Source organism: Erithacus rubecula, assembly GCF_903797595.1.
Source record: "Erithacus rubecula genome assembly, chromosome: 1".
Lineage (NCBI taxonomy): Eukaryota > Metazoa > Chordata > Aves > Passeriformes > Muscicapidae > Erithacus > Erithacus rubecula.
This window is the reverse complement of record NC_136658.1, coordinates 93,351,350-93,372,560: the sequence shown is the minus strand read 5'-3', so window position 1 is coordinate 93,372,560 and position 21,211 is coordinate 93,351,350. Positions and strand designations below refer to the sequence as shown.

Sequence of the window (21,211 nt, the reverse complement as noted above, 5' to 3'; positions counted from 1 at the left end):
GAACGGTTATTTCTCTCAGGTTTGATTTTCACATTGGTCACCCACTTTCTCTTCTTAGAATGTGACAGGGAAAGTTTAATCCAGAAGTCTGTGAGGAAGCACAGAGCTGTTAAGAGCCAACTCTCAGAGTGATGTGGTAGATCTGTGGTGCTCAGAGACAAATCTTGTTAGTGGTCAGGAACACCCTCTTCTTGATCTACCTGATGATGCAATTGCTTGAAGATTTTTATGTCAGTACCCCCTGTGTGTCATATTTGTGTGTTCTTGGTGACATGCTAAGGCAGCTGGCTGAGTATTATTGAGGTACTAAACTGTCAGATATACTTATGTATGCAAGCAGCTGTAGGAGGTGCAAAGTGATCTCTAAAACAGGTTAAGCTCAGGCTCCCAGGTCCAGTGTTTGTGAAACACAGGCTGATGAGGTTAGTCTGCTCTCTGAAGTCAATATTTGTCCTGTTGAGGACCTGAACATGCTCAGAACAGATGCACTGGGAGTGTTCAGGAGCATTCTGGCAAGATGGAGTCTTTCTGCAGCATGCTGCTGTGTGTGCATGTGAATGGCAGAGTGAGAACAGACTCCTCAGATTCAGAACACACTCGATTCCTAAACATTCCAAGGAAGTATTTGGCCTTTGACATTGATGACATACCAGAGATTACTAATAATAGCATGCCTGAACTTTTGTTAGAAAAATAAGCACATCCCTTAGCAATTCCCACACTCCTAGGGTGAATCACCACAATATCACATTAATGCCAGAGCTGATGAGATACAGAGAAATATTAGAACCTGAGCTGAATAAAATTTGTTCTCATTTGAGAGGTCTTTTTCACAAGACTGAAAATAAGACCAATATGATATCAGCTAATCATTTGTCAGCACCATTGCTCCTGGACACACATAGGGGTGGCAGGATGCTCTTGTCCCACTCTTTTGCCCAAAGCTGCTAAAGTTCTACTAAATTATTGTGGCAAATGAAGTTTCATTCACTACCCCTAAAATAAAGGAAGTGTGAGAAGGAGGAAGAGTTAAGGTAGAGGAATTCCTAAGAAGAAATACTGTGAATGGATGAGCATGGAGAGGAAGTTTTATCTGAAGGTTAAGCTGTATTGTTTTTTTGTTTTGGGGGGTGGGAGGGATTGGTACAATCAATAAATCTTTCTCTAAGAAGAGGTCAAACTTGGATATATACTTTTTGGTTTGCATGTTTTCCAAACACAGTGGTGAGGACTCAACCTGTTCACATACAAATAATATGAAACTGATTATTCACAAAGGTAGAAATAGGGGGATATATTTTCATAATATTTACTATTTCCATATATAGGAAGAAATGAGCAACAGAAATCTGTGAGTGTAGGTAGAAATAAAAGTTAATTTCATTATGAAGAGACCTGGTTTTGGCATGGGTCTTGGAGGATGTAATAATTAGTGGAATAATATTGTTTCCACAGGGTCATTATATATGATAGCTGCCCTGGTATTAAACATGTTCCTCACCTGTATGGACATGACATTCAAAACTTGGTTTTTTTTGTCTGATACAAATATTCATTGTTTGTATTTGCTGCTTACCTCTTTGGAAGGGGGATAAAAAGTACATATTAATTTAGGAAAGACAGAAGGAATATGAAAATGAGCAAGATAGATTGATATCCACATATTTCAAGTGAAAAGTTTGAGTTATCCCAAGATTTACTTGCTGTTTTTTTATCCCTCCTTATGCTGACTGTCAGGATGTTCTGTTGCTATAGGCTAGTGTGGGAGACATACTCTGCATTAGTGGTCAGGGTTCAGCGATTTAATTTTATTTTCACAAGCAGAAAGCTGGTCCTTAAAAAAAAGACTCTTGTGTCCCAAGGGGTTAGGCATATGCTGGGAAGAAAATGTATCACAAATTTCAAGTATGCAAACTTGTGGCCTTTTAAGACTTTAGTACAGAGGAATTACAACACAGAGACTTCATGGTGATAGTAATGCTGGGGCATAAAGTAAAACATAGCAACTCCTGGAATGCAGCAATAGTGTGCTTCTCCACAGCCATTAAAGCTGGGGAAAAGCAGTTGCTGGGTTGAACCTATGCCTTTTTATCTTTGTGTGGAGAAATCAGCTTTAAGCATCAGAAGTTTAGAAGTAGAGCTGATGTCATCTCAGCAAGAAGTGGATCTTACAGTGTTGGAGATGAAAGAACTGCCTGCCCTATGTGGTTTTTAAAAATGTGTTTTATCATTGCTAAGTTGATCTGAAGCTTAGCTAAGTAACCAAAAACTGTTCAGATTTCCCCTTTGAATAGCAAGTTTGTGCAGTATCTACAAGAAGCTGGTGTCAGGGAGGATCCTGCTCCTTTCTGAGCTGCTGGATATGGGAACGATGCAGGTTCTGCTCCCTTGGGCCCAGCCCCCTTGCCATTTCTGCATGCACAAGTTCAGTTTTCATCAGCTCCTTCTTTCATTTCAACACAGGAGTGGGGTTCTCAAGCACTGGGGCAGGGCACTGGTGGAGCCACCATCCCTGGAGGGATCTAAAAGTGCCAACCCTGGACATGGACATGGTTTAGCAGTGGACTTGGCAGTGCTCGATCTTGAAGATATTTCCAACTTAAATGATTCTGTGATTTACATGAAATGCTTGTAGTTCTTCTTCCCATATCTCAGTCTTCTAATTTATCACCCCATCTACTTTTTCATGCTTATTCCTGCACTTATACTGTAAGTGCCACAATTACCCAAATACTGACACCAGTGAAAGAATCATGATAGATGATGTCTCTCTTGGTAAACAGAGGGTCAGCTGCAGGTTTGGAAACAGGTTTTCTTAAAATTGCTAAGCCTTCTGGCAGATGACTTCACCATCACCCTCAAACTTCCCAAGTCAGGTTTGGTGTGTGCTGAAGAACAAGGAGGCAACCAAAGCATTTCTTGCACTACAGAAAGGAGCCCAAATACGATGGCTTTATTTTGTAGGTAACAAAAGTGGTGATTGTAGAACAAGCATGACAATTTTACCTCAGCTAACTACAGTACAAAAATGCCTCTTGCTGAATGCTTATTATTGTATTTGCAGACTGGCTTCATATGTACCACATGTGCTTATTGTTGTTGCGTTGGGATTTTGAGTTTTTATGAAGTGATAAGCCACATATTAATAGTTTTAACAGAAGGTTCTGTAGTTGTTAACATGGTAACACCTTGCAAGAACAACATGTTATGTCCATTTTTCTTTCTAGAAATATGCAACATTCTGCACTTCAAAATACATAAGGAAAGTGTCTGTTTAGTACTTAGATCTGCTCAATATATTATCTTCCATCAATTCCTACGCTGTTGCTCAGACCTGCTATAAAAATTTTCTGCCTCAGACTGCAAAATATTAATTCATTTCCCAGGAATCTCTTTGGATACAAGCTGTAAAAGCAGATCTGGAAGTTGCCAGCACATTTGCTCTTGCTCAATCTCACTCCAAACTGAACCGATTACTAACACTATTATGGTAACAGGTGTTCAAATATATCCAACTAAGTTATTAGCCAAGCTTGGAGGATTCTTTTTGTTTTCCCTGACCACAGTCAGGTTATCAGTTGCATATGGATGTAATCCTACTCATATTTACCTCAGTAAAAATTAGACTATTTTAAAAATAGATTAGTTTCATAATAGCAGGGTCCCATCCTATGACTGTATGAGATGTCAATGGAAATTTTCATAATCAGGTGGCAGGTACATAGTGATCACAGTACCCCAAAGAAAGTCAAAACATTAGTGCTTTGATGATAAAAAAAGTCAGGTAACCTTATGTTTATTTACATTCTATATATCCTTATAAACCAAGTCAAATTAAAATAAGTTAGTGTGTTAAAACTTCCTTTTAATTGCATCATGAAGAGTACAAACAAGTATAAAAATTTGAAACTTGGTCCCTTTACAGTAACTCCATTCATGCTCTTCTAAGTACAAAGTGCAAGAAAGCATTTGTCCATGAGTAATATCTTAGTAAACAGTCATGATTTGATGTGACACATTTTCCCCCCAATTTGCATGCCTGATAATAGACTTCCTAAATATCACCTTCTGATTCACTGGCAAAAAAGTAACCCATCTGAAAGAAATACTGGATGAAATGTTAGTGATGGGACAATCCTGAGTCTGTGTCCAAATGTGAGACAAAAAGTTCAGGCCATTAAAAGCTATATGGTCTATTGCCATGCTGATGTTTAGTTCTTTGTTCAGTGCAGACTTTTAAGCGTGTTTCCATGACTCATTAAATCCTCTGAAATAAAAGTTCTCACAATTCTAGTACAGTGGAGCAGTTATTTTTGGACTTAATTATAAACAGGCTAGATAATGAGCTACCTAACTTGTCCCCTTTTCTGAAGAAGGAAAATGGTTAGTGACCTCTCCTTTCTCTAAACAGTATCAAAATCCACTATATTTGATAGATAAAGGAGTGTAAAGTCAATGTAAAAAATGAAAGGGCTGCATAAGCAAATGCCTGTTGGGCAACTAATATTTTAAATAACACGTAAGAATATGTATTTTGTGAATCTATTTAGTATTCAGTTTAAGAGAATATTGTAACCATAGCAACCCCTTATCACCTGTTTGAGATGCTGCAACATCTCCATGAATTGTGCATCAAATACCCTGCTAATATTTGTAATCTGATAATACTAGCTCTTGGAAATGGCCACACTGAAAGACAAATGCATAAAATGCTTGAGACTCAAGATCACCTGCCTGGCTGATTTTTCTTTGCTCTTCTACTTTATTTATATATATCAGTTTGATTTATCAAAAGCAAAAGATTAATGGGTTCAAGAAGTCACTGGTGGGAGCAGGGTGGTGGACACACATCACTGCTCACCCACAGCATGCTCATAATAATCACCCTCAGTTAACTGTACTGAAGGCTTTAGTGGTTTGTGGTGGCCAAACAAAGCCTACATAAAGGGAAAAGTTTCCCAAATGGATTGAACGTGAGAACTCACAGGAAAACACCCAAAATAAGGTAAGTACAGATCTCCTCCTTGCAGCAGTTATCAATCCAAAAAGACTGTGACTTGTGCCATTTACTTTATTTGCAGGATTTCAAATCACATAAAGCTGTAGCAATAATGATTTTTCTGACTGTAGAGACAGCTTCTCTTGTTTTAGATGTTGCATTTCAGAGGGTCTCCCTTCTTTTCCAGCTCCAAAGCTGCAAGTGGTCAGAGCTTTACACTTCTAAGGTCTAATATAAGGATATGGCAGGTGAATTTTTCTGTGGAGCTTTTTCTGCGTCCCACAGCCTTTAGGGCTAAGGATGCTGGGATGGCCTGGGGAGATCCCCTGCTGAAGTATCATCTTTTCCAAAAGGGTTCTGTGCTTTGTCCTTTTTTGTGGTGTATTATGTTTTTCCACACAATTAAATACTTAGAGAAGCAGGTAGACCCAGTGAATTACAAGTTCCTGTGATAAAAGAAATAGAGAAATTAGGTTTCACAAGAGTCTTTCATTTTTGAATCCTCAGTAAGATTCTTTTTTCTCTCTCATTTCAGTATGAAGTGCAGTAAACCATCTATATGTGCTTCCACTTTGAATAGGCAGAGTGCACAGAGAGGAAGGCAAAATCAGTTGTTGCCAAGTGATTTGATAATTGAGCAACATGACTGCACAACTCAGCCTAACCCATCTGTATGTGCTCAGGGGTCTTCCTCTCTCATTTTGCTCTGCAGCACTATATAGTATCAAGTTATTAGTTAATTACAGGTGGTAGATGGGAAACTGAGAGCCCCAAAAGCTTGGATTGCTGAAGATGACAGGATATTCAGGACATCACTGTGCATTCCCATCGACACAAAGGACCTTCTTTGTGCCTAAGATATGTGAAAAAGACTTTATGAAATGGGTGTTAGGACCTTTGCATATCATTGCAGTTTCATAGTGAATTACAGCAAAATTACATCTAAGGGAGATGTCTGAACAAGTAGGAGAGTATGAGCATATGTGACAGTGTGGCCCTAGGGATCAAAATCTGCATGAAATAGTTCAGAAGGCATGCATTAACCTTCAGCATTGGGCTGATGTGCAGTAGCAGCTATTCTGTGCTTTTTTTTCCCTGCTGTTGGTGTAAAATAATGATGCAGGCAGGGTTTCTAGTGTAAATAAGCATGTGTATTTATGAAATAAGACACTCTGGATAATATCTGCTAATTACAGCATTGAAGTGATAAATGCAAACTAATAATGACCTGTGAAAATAAGAGATGCAAAAATTAATGCCAAATAGTGAGCATTTTATTTCTGTGCTGGGCTTCACTTTCCACACGTCTTACCTGAATCAGATTTTTGGGTTACTTCAGATTTTTTTAGTATCTTCATGAAAGTATTTATTCACCAACTGTGAAAACATAGTTTTCATGGACCAGTCTGCTTTTTTTTTTTTGTTTGTTTTTTTTTTGGTGAGGGCATCTTATAAACTGAGAATCAAAGATTTGGATTAAAAAGTGGTTTGCATGGAACCTGGAGGAGTACATTATCTTTGCAGTCATTGTCTTTTATTGCCAGTGCCATTTAACAAAAAGGGAAGACTGAGTAGGTGACACCTCTGGAAATTGGAGCTAAACAAAGTAGAAATTCTTTTGGAGACTGAAAAACCTACGCTATATATTCCTGTAATTAAAAGGAACAAGATACAAGCACTCATAAAAGTGCCATCTGAAAATGGTTTAAAAGTTAAAAAGTGGCTGCTTGATACAGATTGAAGTGTGAGACCCAGCCAGATCAGTCCTCCCAGGGCAGTTCCAGTGAGCCAATTTATAAACACACCATTTTGAAACTCTCCTTAGCTGGTTTTAAGCAATGCTCCTGGTGAGAAAAAACATTAATGTGATAAGCAAAGACTTTCTGAAACTGTCTCCAACTTAGCTTCTGTGACTAATGCTTCGTGATATCTGCCCACATCCTTGAACTGCTTAAGTTAAAATCCTCTCACAAAAAGGCTCTTTTGATTTTCTTCTAAATTCTATACCTGTTTTTCTCATTTGAAATTAGAGGAATATGATGATTTTGGTGTTAACCTTCCCACAAAAATATATTACATGGTCAGTACCAAGGGTTCCTCTGAAGCAATGGGAAGGTGCAGTAATCTGATATTTTATAGGTAATCTGACCGTGATGGTAACCCCAGTGAACTTCAGAAGCTTGTGAGTCAAATCATGAGTCACATATGTTAGCAAATTCTCAGTTGTATAAAGCAGTTTTCCTGGCCAGAATTTAAGGGTTTGGGATGTGAGTTAAGGTTTTTGTTGTCATTGTTCAGCACACCCCCTACAACTTCACCTCACCACCAACACTGCAATCTACTGGTATCCTGAGTAGGGAAATATTTTGTTCAGTTGCAGGCAAGACTCAAGTTAAGACTGAGACCTAAAAACTCAGTTCTTTTTAACTGAGAAAATCCAAGCATATACCTGAATTTTTTTCTTGAAGAATTTAAACATATTTCTCTACGCAAACATTTTTCTGGAAATAATTTCAGTGGTCTGTTTGTTGTATTGTCTGGTTAATACTAACTTTTGCATTGTAAATACTTAGATTTAGTCCAGAAACTTTTATTTTCATCTACAAAGTTTAGTCTTTTTGTGTCTTTCATTCCCGCTGATAGCAGAGCCTGTGCTGCCCTGATTACAGTAATGTTCAAAAATGTTTAAGCATTTATAGTTTTGTTCTCTCCTTTATTATCCTCAGCAGTATAAAGACAGCTGGAGTACGCAGTCTGAGAATTCCAGGGAAGGAGATGAAACACCTTGTGCCCTGGGCACAAGTAATTTTCAGGCTGCAGTTCATATTTCCAGTGTTTAAAATATGATTCTGAGTCACAAGTTTTCCATGTGACCCCCTTGCTGCATAGTATATGAAATCCAACAGGTAACTTTTGTACCTCCTGTTCCAACAGGCTGCCTATTTCACAGAAGCCCCTTTTCCATGGGGCAGGAGGCTGGCATGGGTAACCAGGACACTGGAAAAAAGAGAAAATTTAGAATTCCCTACAAAAATATTCTCAAGAGTTTTAACTGCAAAAAGTAATCTTATTAAATTAAGTTTCATGAGATAGTGAAGACTGCTGGCAAGCTTTTGTGACTAGAAAGATGAAATAAAAACATTTTAGTCTGACTTGAACTTTTAGACAACTTTAGCTCCACTGATCTTCGCTGAAATATCTGATTTGAAGTCAGTGAACTATTGGTTGATTGTCTCTCCAGTTGCAGTTGGCTTTCTGGGGTTTTTAAAGAGATAAAGAGCTAATTTTTTTACCTCCATATGACCAAAACTGCATTGTGTCACTCCAGGGAAACACAGCAAAACATTGAAATATGAAATGTTTTCTAAAAACAAGAAATATGAGGAATTTAAAATTATGCAAAAAAAATCCACTTTTTCATGTTAATGCCTTGTCCCAGCTGAGATTTTGAAAAGGTGTTACAACACCAGCATTTCTTCTCTTTTGGAAAGTTTTGCATTACAGAGTCAATCTCTCTGTAATTCTTCCTGGACATGGCATAGTCTTGACAGTTCTTGGAGTTTCTCGTATCTGGCACATTTTTGAGTGGCATATGATATATCTAACCTGCTGTATGCAGGTTGAAGAAAAACTGTTTTAGAGCAGAGTGGCTTAATTGTGAGTGTTGCATGGGTTTTTTTGCTAAACCTGTGGTTGAGGGGCTTTTATTTCTAAAGCAAGGATTTGCATGTTTTGATGATCTTCAGCTAACACACAGATAATGGGGATTTGAGTAGATGTTTGCTTGCTGCTAGTGACAATTTATCAGTGTAGGCTTTAAATTGTTTTAGTGAAATTGTGGCCAGATGACTCTCCCTTGAACCTGTATGATTGTATGTTTGGATATATCTCATGGAATAGGAGAAAAATATCGAAACAGATACTGTTTGATGTTTGACTGATGAAGGCACATATGTTATAACTTCTGCTACTTGCCCATGTCTTTATTTGCTTCTCTTGAGTCATTTAATGACTGACTTTTGCAACTGGTCACTAAATAAGTAGTTGGTACAAAATGCAATGAAATAAAGTTACTCTCTTTTTTTCTATGCTAATACAAGCTATAGATACATAAGACAATTCTTGTCTTCTTACTTTATCATTCTTTTTTTCATGGAGGCTTCTAAGTATTGGAATATTTAAAAAATGTAGTAATTTAACTATTATTTACTACTTCTAAGGGTAATGAAGTGCAATTATCACTGAAGTAGCAACTAATTGTAAAATCCTAGGAAATCAAATGGAGAAACAGTGGTAAACTAATTATGATTTCCATTTAATTCAGCATTTATATATACTAGAGAACAGATGTTTTAGAAACTCTGAACCCTTATAGCATCCTTCTTTGTTAGTCTTTTCAGCTTACTATACTTCCGAAGAGTTTTAGAATAGACTATCGGGGCCTTCTGATCACTAATTTATTACACATGACTCTGCACTGGCTTGTTCAGCCTAGCAGATCAAGTATCTGCCTCATAGCAGATGTAGTAAAATGAAATCCAGCAGATATTATTCTTTTGATTAAAAAGCCTTAATCAAAAAGTCTAGTCAGTGTAGTCCTTGAGGCAAGTGCAGCTGGATCATTGTTTAACCACCTTTCTGCTTGAGCTGAGGATTGCACAAGTTGCATAAGTAATGGAGAAGGACACTGCCCTGAAGATTCTCTTCCCTTCTCTCTTACCTGCAGCTGGTGCAATCCCAGGTGAGATCAGAGCACTTTGAGTGATGTTGTAAAGGGTGAATGGTCTTCTAAGGGTTGCTCCACTAGGAGGACTGAAGGGTGCCCTGATCTTTCTCACCTCTGCCTGTTTCCCTGTTACCCTGCCAAAAGGCTGGGTCTTGAAAGGCACAGTATTCCACAATGAGCCACCTTAAGGACACCTTTGTGCACTGTGGCTTTCAGTGTGGCTTTCAGTGTGTATGTGTACATGCAAAGATGTCTTGACACTGCTGGTCCTAGTTTTAACATTCTGTTAGAAAATGTGTGTGTGTTTAGATGCCATGACACAGACATTCTGCCAGCAGTCAGTTTGTCTTTATTGCATTCACTGCAGGGATGTTTATAAAAGCAGCTAAGAATGATGCTTTGTGAGATCCAGCTCTGTACAGTCTTACATTCACAAATGTTAGCTACATCATTTGAAGTCCTTGCATGATAACATTGACATCTTGAGAACAGTTTTTCATGTTCAGGGTATTTCAGAATTTTTCTTTTTTTTTTTTTTTTTTTTTTTTTTTTAATACTCTCTTCTCATAAATTTGTCTTCATCTTCAAACCTCATTATTTTGTGCCAGTTCTTCTGAAGGTTATTTTGACACACCAGTGTTGCCTTAAGTATTCCAGTGTTATATGGGGTTATTAAGAAGTATTTTGCATTCTGGACATCCTGCTCTTACTGCAGGTGTCAATTTAAAACTGCCAAGGGAGGGACTATAAAAACTATTAGAAATGAATTTCAATGAAATAGTTTGGGTGTGAATATTACATTTTTCTCTCAAAGTGCAGCAGTCTAGCTGGTGTCTTATTTTGAAAATCACGTCTTTATTAGTTGTCTATCTTGCAAATTAAAGGCAATATATTTATGATTGTCTTCATACCTGAAGATGCTTATTTTCAAACTAGGGTTGTTTCTTTCAAACCTATATGCTGGGTCATATTTTTCTCTGCTGTAACTCTTTCACTCCTACCATATAATCAGATCCTGGGGTCTAGTCTGTCTTTGTTTGGCACAGCTCAGTAAAGAAATAGAGTGGTTCTCTGTCTTTAAAGTATATTAAATTCTCTGGGCCCAGGAGGATTTCCATGGCAGCTGGAATTTAGCTAATGAGAGAAAGTCTTTTTGCCACTTCCTGTTCTGTGCTCCCCCTGCAGCTGATGCAGACTTATCTTGGTCTGGACTACATAAACTGTATTACACCAGAAAAAACTCCAGCAACTGAGTGATCCCACATTAGGCTGTTTTGCATTTGATCCCAGTCCAAAATAATTCCCATGTTTGGTAATTTATTAGAAATAATGAAAGTAGATTTAGAAGGTTTGGCAAAAAAAATCAGTAAACAAAGGGTTCAGATTCTGAAACAGTGCTAAATTTTTGATACCAAGATTTTTATCTTTGTCTTGTCACAACTTAAAACCTTCAAAACTGCACACTGCATTGATAAGCACTGAACTAAGCCTCATCCCACTAAATTTAGATTAACATTTTAAGAAGCAGTTGATGTACTGACAAAGAGTGCTCAACACCTAATTTACTATGTCTATGTAAAAAATACGTGATATTTTTATATAATGTACAATTTGTAGCTGATATTACACAGTGATGGGAGTTTCTGCACATTTATAGGAACTCTCAAAGCTTTTTGGTTACATAAACTGGCTCATGACACATTCTAAGAATACAGCTTTGTCTTAAGGAGCAATAGGAGGCAGGATTTTTAGTTAGAACCCAGCACCCTGAGCTCTCACAAGTGCCTCCTGACTACTTTTGCCAAGTCAAGAGCAGGACAGCATGAACCACACTGAAGATCTTCCTGATCAATGCTGCCAATTATGGAAGCCCAGCTAAAGTCGTCCTGCTTTGATTTTGCTTTAGTGAGGGGGACAACACAATGCTTGAGATATGAAGCTAGATGGAGGGCTTGTGTGTCTGCCCTTTGTGCCTTGAGGTGCTTGGTGGGTGATAAGGGCTGTGTCAGGCATCCACAGTGAGCAGCAAGGTCAGAGCTACTTTGGTATTTCTGTGTCTTCTGGTGTCACTCATAACTCCAAGGGATTTGGTGTGAGGAATATGTGACCATTACTGCTGATAACCAGGGTTCACATAACAGAAAACTGCCAATGGTTTAGTGTGCTTGTAGCCATTTTACTTTTAAACCTGGATTGATTCAGTAAGAATCTTTGACACTGTTATGGTCCCTACCATGAGTTTGGTCTGGCTTCTACAAGTCCTTGCTCCCAGTGATGTCTGAACTTACACCTGGCACCAGCTCCACTGGCTGCTCTTACATCCACTGTTCCACTGGACAGACTGCAAAAGTTTCATCTGCCAGGGACAGAATCTCCTTTCACTTCCCCAAATGCCATGTAACTTTCTCAGGCACACACATAGGGAATCTGATTTTCAGAGGAAGGTGTAAAAACCAGCACCTGTCTTCTTGCATCCCAGACAATTCTTTCTCACATCTAGCTGTTCACTGTGTCTTTGGATGCTGACTACCCTCAAAACCACTTCAGATATAGATCCTCTCTTTTCCTCTTGTGCCACTCAGAATACTCTAGGAGGTGAAGTGCAGGACCTAGTTTTCTGAATCCACTGTGTGTGATAATTGCACCCCCTACAGCTGGTGCAGACTTATCTTGGTCTGAGCTACAAAACTGTATTGCACCAAAAAAACTCCAGCAACTGAGTGTGAGTTGAGCACAAAGTACATTCCTCAAAAGTGGAAAGTGAATGGCATAAATAGAATAGGAGCTGTCTCTGACACTGGATTAAAAAAAAAAAAATAGCCCACACCACACCCACCCTGAACATAGGTCATAAATTTTAATGCTTTCATTTTTTGCTAATACTAGATATCAGTTTGCATCCTATACAATTAACTCATTTTTGATGCCACATTCTGCCGGGTTTTCAGTAAAATGCAGTACCCATCCAATCCTGTAAGTTGTGCATGTTGTATATGAAAAGGAGCCTGCATTTCCAGAAAAGTTAAGCAATTGTTTCATCTTTATAATGCTGAGTTCTTACAGAAACGTTTGCTTTGTTCCCTTATGAAACTCTGAAGCTGTCCTAATAATCCCCTTCTTAAAGCCCTGAAATCAAATACAGAGGATTTGTGTGAATCCTTTATAAGCTTTACTCATTTTGTAAGTTTTGAACCTTTTACTACATCCTCTTCACTAGGGTAGTTTACCCCTAATGTCCTAACTACTTTGAAAAAGTACTTTTATGTTTCCTTTGAATGCATCCTGGAGAGGATTCTCCCAGATTTAAAGCAGTAAAAGGTCTTCACATACCACATACTCATTTCAAGTGACACGTGTCCCCTGAGCTGTGCTTGGGGAACAGAGGACAAGCATTCCTGTTAAGTGCTCTTAATGCACCTCACTCTGCATTGCAGCTGCTTCAAGCTGTTGTGCAAGCAGGCAGCATTAGACCATCACTGGGGCATCACTCACTTGTCTCCACATTGGCTAGGGAGGATGGTTGGTCTTACCCTTATGCAGCACGTTATATTGATCCCTGGAGATGGCTGATTTTGTACTTTAAAGCATATAATTGGATCCTTCCTCCTGAGGACACAGAGCAGGCAAGAGTAAATTTGGACCTGGATAAAGTGCAGTAGTGGTTTCAATCAGGTTTTCTCTCCATCCATGCCACGCTTCCCATCTAGACAGTGCCAGTATTATGCAAGCTCCTTTCTTTTTGTTGTAGTTGTGAGAAAAATCATTCTTGTCTTTAAATGGGAAAATAAATAAATACGTATTTCAGATCTTTCTTTCCCTATGACATATCCACTGCTGGAACTTATCATAAATTAAAAGCAAATACATTTTTGAAAAATTTAATTAAAATCCTGGAAACATATTATTCTAACTTTTCCCGCAACTTAATTCAGCAAGATTACTTGTACTGCTAAGGTTTTTTATGGATAGTGACTAATTTTTTCACTGGTAGATAAAGCCATTGCAGAAGCAAATTCATAGTATTGGGACTTCAGGCATCAGATTTGGCTGATTGTTCCCTAAGATCAAAAGGCAGATTTCCATTAGAGCGGAACAGAATGACTAACAGGCTTCTGAACTAAGTTAGAAGCCTTCTCTACTTTGGAGAAGATTGGCTGATATCAATTTGCAGGCTTGCACTTCTCTGCTTTTTTTTTTTTTTTTTTTTTTTTTTTTTTTTTTCCTCCCTCAAGAAATTTTGAGCTGGATTTTCTTCAAGGTCCCTTCCAACCTAAACAATTCTATAATTTTATGAGAGGTGTAACTCAAACAGCAACAGCACTTCAGATTTGAGACTTTTAATTTTGCCTTTTCTTTGTTTTTTTAATGAAAGCCACCGAGGGGCAGCAGATCGCAGCTATCTCGTTAAAAAAACAAAACAAAACACTTTGTTTTTCTGAAGTTGCATTTTCTGAAGTTTGCAGGGATATCTTGCATTAAAAACTCAGCTTGGGGAATGAGGAAACCACCCTCCCTAAAGAAGGGAAAGCAGATAGTGAACTGAGGCTAGGGATGATTAAACGTTTGCCACTGAAACAAATAAAACTTTGCAACCAAACATTTCCATAGCCTACGGATCCACACATGTATTTTTGCTCCTTCCAACAGACAAGCACTTGCCTTTAATGTAAATGGTCTTTTACTTCCTGCTTATGTCATTATGTAATTTTCTTTTTAATCTGACATGAGGAAATCGGTGCTTCTGGAGACGGGATATTGCCACTTCACCGGGCGGCTGTCGAGCCTTCCCGCATCACTCTGATGTTGCAGTAATTTCAGCTGGGCATTTACATATCCTTGCCCAAGTCCTGGGAGCCTGCTAAGCTCCGAGCAGACCCGGAGCAGTTACATGAGAATGGGAATAATCTCTTACACCGCAAATTGACTTCGCTCTTTGTAGCCCTAGACACTGTTTCCAGCTGCTTTCAGTCTTTTAAATCCTTGAAAGCTTCCCTAATCCTGGTGTAGGCAGCAGCCTTTATGTGCTGTGCCGCCCTCCCCTCGCTGCTGATTGGCGAGGCGACTCCGGAGCCCGGCTCAGCCAACTGCTCCATCCCGGGGCTCGGTTTGAAACCAGAGCTGCGGACCGCCGCCGGCTCCCCATAGGCTGGGCAGGGAAGGTTGGGAAACTTGACATTGTCTTAGGGCTCCCCCAGCAAAGAATAAAAAGAGCGGGGGGAATAATAGACAGGAAAGAGGAGGGAGGGAAACTTGCTTAAGGTGGGAAACTTGATGGATTTGTGCCGTGCGGACAGCAGCGCGGAGTGAGAGCCCCGGCCGGCTGGATGGATGATGGGAATCTCACCATGAGGCAGGTAAGGAGCCACCGCTCCCAGCCCCTGCCGCCCTCGCTGCTTTTTACCCTCTTTATTTTCTTCTTATAATTGTAAGTTTCCGGATGGGGAAAAAAAAAAAAAAAAATTCTTTCCCCCCAACCCCTTCTCCCCCCCACCCCCGCCCCCGATTGTCCCGGTAGGCAGGGATGCCATGCAAGTCATGGTACATTTTGGATTTGTAGGGAGCATGGAAGCGGTTTTCGAGCTATGTAAATCAATTCCAGTTTGCCATGGTTTAAGTGCATTGTGTGGGCTGTCTCGCAGCCCTGCTTGTGACATGCGAAAGGAAAGAACTTGCTGTGTTATAAGCCTAAATATGCCAATAATTCAGCCCAAGGATAATTTATTAAATAGCTCTGCATGAGTTCCTTGCCTGCCAGTGCTTTAATCTTCTGGTTGTTTTAAAACGTGGTAGTCTCAAGCTGTCTTGCAGCTTCACAAAAGTACTTTAAGATGGGTTTTCTAGGGATTTTTTTTCTAAGATTATTCAAATGAGAGGGTTTTTAAAAGACTTCTATTCACCTGAGAAGACAAAAGAAGCCTTTATTTTCATTCTCACAGTTATAAGGCACAGTGAGAAAATGTTTTTGATTCAAAATATTTTTCATAGTTTTACAACAATAATGTACTCTTAGAGTGTTGTGGGAGGAAGATCAACTGGCTGTGTCTTAAGGCTGAATCAAAGATTTGTCCCAGTTTAAAAAGGCAGTCCACTTCCTAAACTTGCTCATAATATATATTTTCTGGGTAGGCAATGGGTAAATACAAGGAAATGAGAAGTTTTCTGTGTGGGTGTCTTTCATTCAGTTCTCAGGGGGATTTTTATAGTACATGACCAGGAAATGCATATGTGAGGATTTTGCACCTGTAGTGCAAATGGAACATTTGTTTTACACTCGCTTTCTGAAACCATGGTGGGAAATCCCAGCTTTCTTGCCAGTTTTCTCTAAGTTAGAGGTGAGGAAGGGTGAAGAAAGAAAAAGCATAGGTGATAGGAAGAGGGAAGGTATTTCTTGCTCCCACTAGCAAAATCACCACATTTTATAACTCTCTAAAGAGAGGGAAATTCTCGTCCTTGCAAAGCACAATGAAGGGCACTGTATACACTCAACTTGGTCAGCTGGATGCACGTAGTCATCAGAAATCATTATCACCACAAGAGGGTACTTTGGCACAGGGGGTTACCAACAAGGAGTGCGAAAGAAGCAGAAACGTTACAGGACTGCAATAATCAAGTGTAAAATGCTCTGTGAAGCGTGCACTTTACTCTCCTGAAATATTTTTACCTAAAGAATAGGTTTCAGGGATAATGAAGATTCATAAGTGATGGGTTAAAAGAGCAAGGCAAATAAGTCTGACGGAGAACGGGGGCGGAGGGGGAATGCTAAGGCACACACGTACCCTCCAGAAGAGGAGGAGGGATGGGGGGACATTCCATCCTAAGGAGAGGAGCAGGCACAGGCGGGCTCGTTCTTGCCGGGCCGGTCCCGGGGCTGCAGGAGCGCAGGGGGAGCGCTGAGCCGCGGCCAGGGTTTGTTTAAACACCTGCCTGTCCCAAGGGAGAGCCGAGGGAACAGCCTGGGGTGCTGCTCCGGGCTCGGCTGGCTGGCTGTGCACAAATATTAGCTTGGCAGGGAATGTCGGTGGGCACTGCCCGAGGGACAGAGTCCAGGGAGCTGGATGTCGAGGTGGTGCTGAGCTCCTGCGCGCATCAGAACTCCTGCTCCAGCGGGAAATGGAGGTTGGGATGGGCTATAAATAACCGTGTAAAACGTTTAGGAAATCCATTACAGCAGACACTTGGGAAAGTCATGTGCAGCTGGAGCCCTCACTCCTGCTCCTAGCTGGAAAGAGTTATGTGTAGAGGGTGACTTTTCCATGGCCCTCCTATTCAAAGCAAGAGAGAGCTCTTTTTGACCTTCTCTTATACCTTATAATCATCTCTCCCTACCTGTCCTGTTGCTTTCTCTGCCCTTCCTTGGTGCTCCTTTCTCATCCTTACACCAGCTGGGGGGGAGTGGATTAACTCCTTCCTCTTCACAGGCTTTGGGAGTGAGTGCTCCCATTTTGGGAGGCTCTTGGTAGGACTGTGGCTCTATTTGGTGTAGCAGCTAACCATAGTACACAGGCATATGGCAATGTACTGCAGGTGCTGGAATGAAACCATGTGCTATGCTGATGACTGATCTGACCCAAGGGCAACCCACAGCTACTGAACAATAGCACACAGAAAGACAAATGCACTAATTTCCCCAGTTGAAGCAGAGGAATTACTGTAGGAATGTAATATGCAGCCTGTTGATAAGATTCAACCTACTTGACTACTGTGCCAGTCCAATAGTCTCCAGCAGTTCACAGGGGTTGGTGTAAATGCTGAGTTGAGATGTGTGAATGAGGCAGTGTAAAGAAGCAGCTGTTTTAGCTGATCATTGAAAACCTCAACAAAAGGTGTCACTTTCTGTCTTGTAGAATAACCTCGCAAATAAGGTTCAGCAACCAAAATAGGAACATTTGTATCCTATCTGGAAAACTATGCTGATCACAATGTACCAGTAAAAGTTTAAGCATTCTCAGGAAATATACCCATTTGTGTGTGCTAGTGTGCTGTAAGACTAGTGTTAGGAAGCAGAAGTGCAATTTTAAAGGTATCTTACATAGCTGCAAAAAAATTAAAAAAGAACTAACAAAAGAAAAAAGTCCTTACAAGTAACTATTTTTCTTTTCTTTTTTTCTTTTTTGCTATGCATAGTACTGAGTTCACTTTATTAATATAAAGTAATGACATTTACAAGTGATGGAAACTCCTAAAGGGGTGCTTAGCCTTCATGAAAGTGGCATTTTTGTATGGCTGGACACAGTTATGTGGCTGGATTCCCCGAGTTTGCTGCAGAACTGGAGAGGGCACTGTGGGCTCTGTTTTGTTTCCTAAGCCTACTTCACAGAAAATCAAATGTTTGATGAATTTTAATACTTCATTTCATTCCCTTTCAACCACCATATCCCTGAAGTGCAGCTCGCAGGAGTGTCATTGACAAAAAATGCAGCTCCTTCTTTTGGCCTCTTCCTATTGAAGTACTATTGACTTTGATCGAGGCAGTCTTGAGTCCTGAGCCCTTTGTTGCATAAAGAGGTTCAACTAAACAACTGTTAACTGACAGGCCACCTGAAAATTAAAAACTGTGTTTCTAAGGCACAGAAAGCCATTAAAATTGCTTATCATATCTGCAGTCATATGGCTTTCAGTGTGCATATAATTCACCAAGTGAATAAAGGCTGTATACAATTTAAGTGCAAAACATATGCAAAATTCAAAATCACTCCCTTTCCTTTCAGCTGTTTAAGTTCTTAGCATGTGGTTCTTATTTCCTATTTTCTTTTGCATACCTTTGAAAATTCTTAATGCATTCCTCTGTAGAAAAGTTGTATTTTTATCCTGAAGTTTTGTAATCCTTTTGCCTTATCTTATGGAGTTAATCCTGGGATGTTTTGTTGTTTGTTTGGCCTGTGAGGGAAGAAAGCATGCTGCCTTTTTTTTGTGTGTGTACCGTGCAGAAAAAACAAAACAAGTGTACAGAGTCTGCAGGCTGGGAGTGTATCAGTTAATTAGTGGCTGGACATAGCTCAGTAGGAAGCCTGGCCAGGATTTTTTTGTCCATGTGTATATGTGGGTTGTCTTCTCCCTTTGATCACTTGTGTGGTAAATAGACATGCAGGGTAGCTATAGCAACATGTGCTGTAGGTTGGTGGGAACAGAGGGGATGAGATCCCCTGACAAAGGGTAGTTTGTTAGAGTGGTTGGTTCTGATTAGAAAAAGGTGGCACCGATCAGGGCATTTAAAAACATCGGTTTTGCAAAACGCAAATGAATGTTATCAGTTTCAAAGTAATGCTTGTTTCTGTAGCTCTGCGAGAGTAGATCATGTGGAAGATTGGTGAGGAAGGGGGAGGAATAATAAAAAGCAGAGCACAACCCATTTACACTTTTGAATGTAAAAATATTCACACTGGATCTGCTTTTTCTCATGGTGCTGCACTGCCTATGCAGTTTGCAAAAGAAGCATTTGCAGAAGCCAAATTCCTGATGATACAAATAATTGTGTTTTAAAATATGGGTTCAGGAGGCACTGATGGTAATGTGATGTTAAGTAGTGCATCTGATCCATTACCTTCCCTGATTTGGAAGAGTTCTGTGTGCAATTTGCAGCCCCAAGATCCTGATCCTATTTCAGCAGCCTACCTGTAGAGGTCAGACTTGAAGCTCTCAAAATCTTTCTCTGATAGAATTTCAACCTAAAGCTATAAATATACATATCCATAGCCACTTTCCTCATTAACTTTATGTGGAATACTTTTAAAATAATGTTGGTTTTTCAGTGTCAGGTTATGAAGTAACACCACATTCTGCATTGATGGAAGCCTGAAACACACCAAAATTCAGCTTCATTTCATGTCTTGAACACAGCCCAACCTAAAGCTTTTATTAGTGCCTGAATTATTTAGATGTGTATCTCTGTCTCCATGATCCCCACTAGGCCTCCTACCTTTGATGAGGTCTGTCTGCAGCTCCCTCCCTCCCTCCAGCCTGCCCAGCCCTCTGCTGTGCTGGCTGCTGGCTTCCCACTGCTGCCTGGCCTCAGGGCTTCCCCACTGGCAGGGGACAGGGAAGCAAGCAGTGCCACAGAGGGTTTCAACAACTTCTGAGCACTGCAAAAAGTTGTCAGACCTCAGAGTCCTTCCACAGAGTAGCACGAGAGGTAAGGGGTCTGCTGGAGCCTGGGGTCAAGGAAAATGAAATGCTGGGAACAAGGAGCTCGGGGGATAAATGCTCAGGGAATCTGCTAAAGATCAAAAAATGCTTCAGCATTTGGAGAAACAGTTTGATTTGTCTGTGAGTGAAGACTGAGCTGAGAGAAAGGAACAGACCAGTATGCACATACAGCTGTATTGACTGCCTTTGGGATGTGCACTGGAGTTTGTTTGAACTGAGTTTCAGACTTTGTAGGGCATTTCATTCTTTAGCCTGATTTTGGTTCGAAGTCTTTATTACAGTTGTGCAGCTTAGAGCTTGTAATGCTTTGGCAAGCTGTAAGGAATTACTGTATATCCCTGAGATCCCTGGCTTGCAGTGCACAATCCAGCCTGTCTGAAAGCTGGGGAAAGCACTAAATGGTAGGAAGCTGATTTTGATCTCTTTTCTAAACTGTAAAAATAGTTCTTAATTCTTTAAAATTCTTTCCCATTTGCTGTCATGTCATGGTTTTTTTATCATTAGTATTTATATCTTCCCTGGGGATGTGGGAGGAGAAGAAAGTTGGCAAAGAAGCAATGTTTGTTTGGCCCAAAAAGTTTTATCAACTTTGTTGATTGCATAAGTGTTGAGATAACTGGGTGCAAGAACAATTTTAAGATAGTAAAACAAATAAAATAAAGTCCAGACTTTTATTCCTTTGAATAAAGGGACAGTAAATGAGGACATCCATGGGGCTGATAGGGGTTTTTTATTGTTGTGTGATAGTCTTTAAGGAAAATATTTATGGTGGAATATTTTATGGCCCCAGAAAGGAGCTGGTGACACACTATGACAGTTTCTCCACATTTTGGGGCAGGAAGGCCAACATATTTCTCATACCTTTAGTGGCAACAACATCTTCCCATCACTCTTCACCCAGGCTGCCTGGGCTACCCGTGCACCTGTGGGGCTCCAGTGTCTGAGCAGGTGCCCAAGAATAATGGCATTGACTCATCTCTTTGGGTCTGCAGGTATCTGATTACTGAACAACAGCAGCAGGAGCTTAGAGAAACCTCCCCCCACACACCAGGGTGGTAGGGCAGACTCATTTTTGGTCTGGCAAGGTGATGCACTTTGTAGGCTCAGGTGAAGCTAGAGCTTGCTTAGATGAGACCCACCCTCTCCTCCCCCACCCCCCATCTCTGGGATTGCTTTTTTTTTTAACCTTTATTTGAGGCACTGATGCTTTCTTTCAGAAAGTACTGAGAAATTAGCATTTTATGGAAAAATTGCTTTAAAAAAAAATTCTGTTTTTTTTTCAATAATTATCCCGTGTGGAAACAAGATCCCTTTTGGTTTTGATTTTGTTTTGTTCTGGAGTT

At 40.1% G+C, this 21,211-nt stretch overlaps 1 protein-coding gene across 6 annotated transcripts in view; it reads left to right on the top strand.

Annotated features, from left to right (window-relative positions):
- Nucleotides 1–21,211, top strand: part of MID1 (midline 1) — a 230,489-nt gene that overhangs the window by 81,897 nt on the left and 127,381 nt on the right. For 3 of the 6 annotated variants that reach the window (XM_079307977.1, XM_079307976.1, XM_079307973.1), the window contains exon 1: nucleotides 14,703–15,079. The exons of 1 other annotated variant lie outside the window; for it this stretch is intronic. The gene's annotated coding sequence lies outside the window, so the exon portion shown is untranslated. Of the gene's footprint in view, nucleotides 1–14,432; nucleotides 15,080–19,762; nucleotides 19,855–21,211 lie in introns of those variants that run through there. 2 more of the 6 variants (XM_079307978.1, XM_079307974.1) reach the window with 2 other exon arrangements.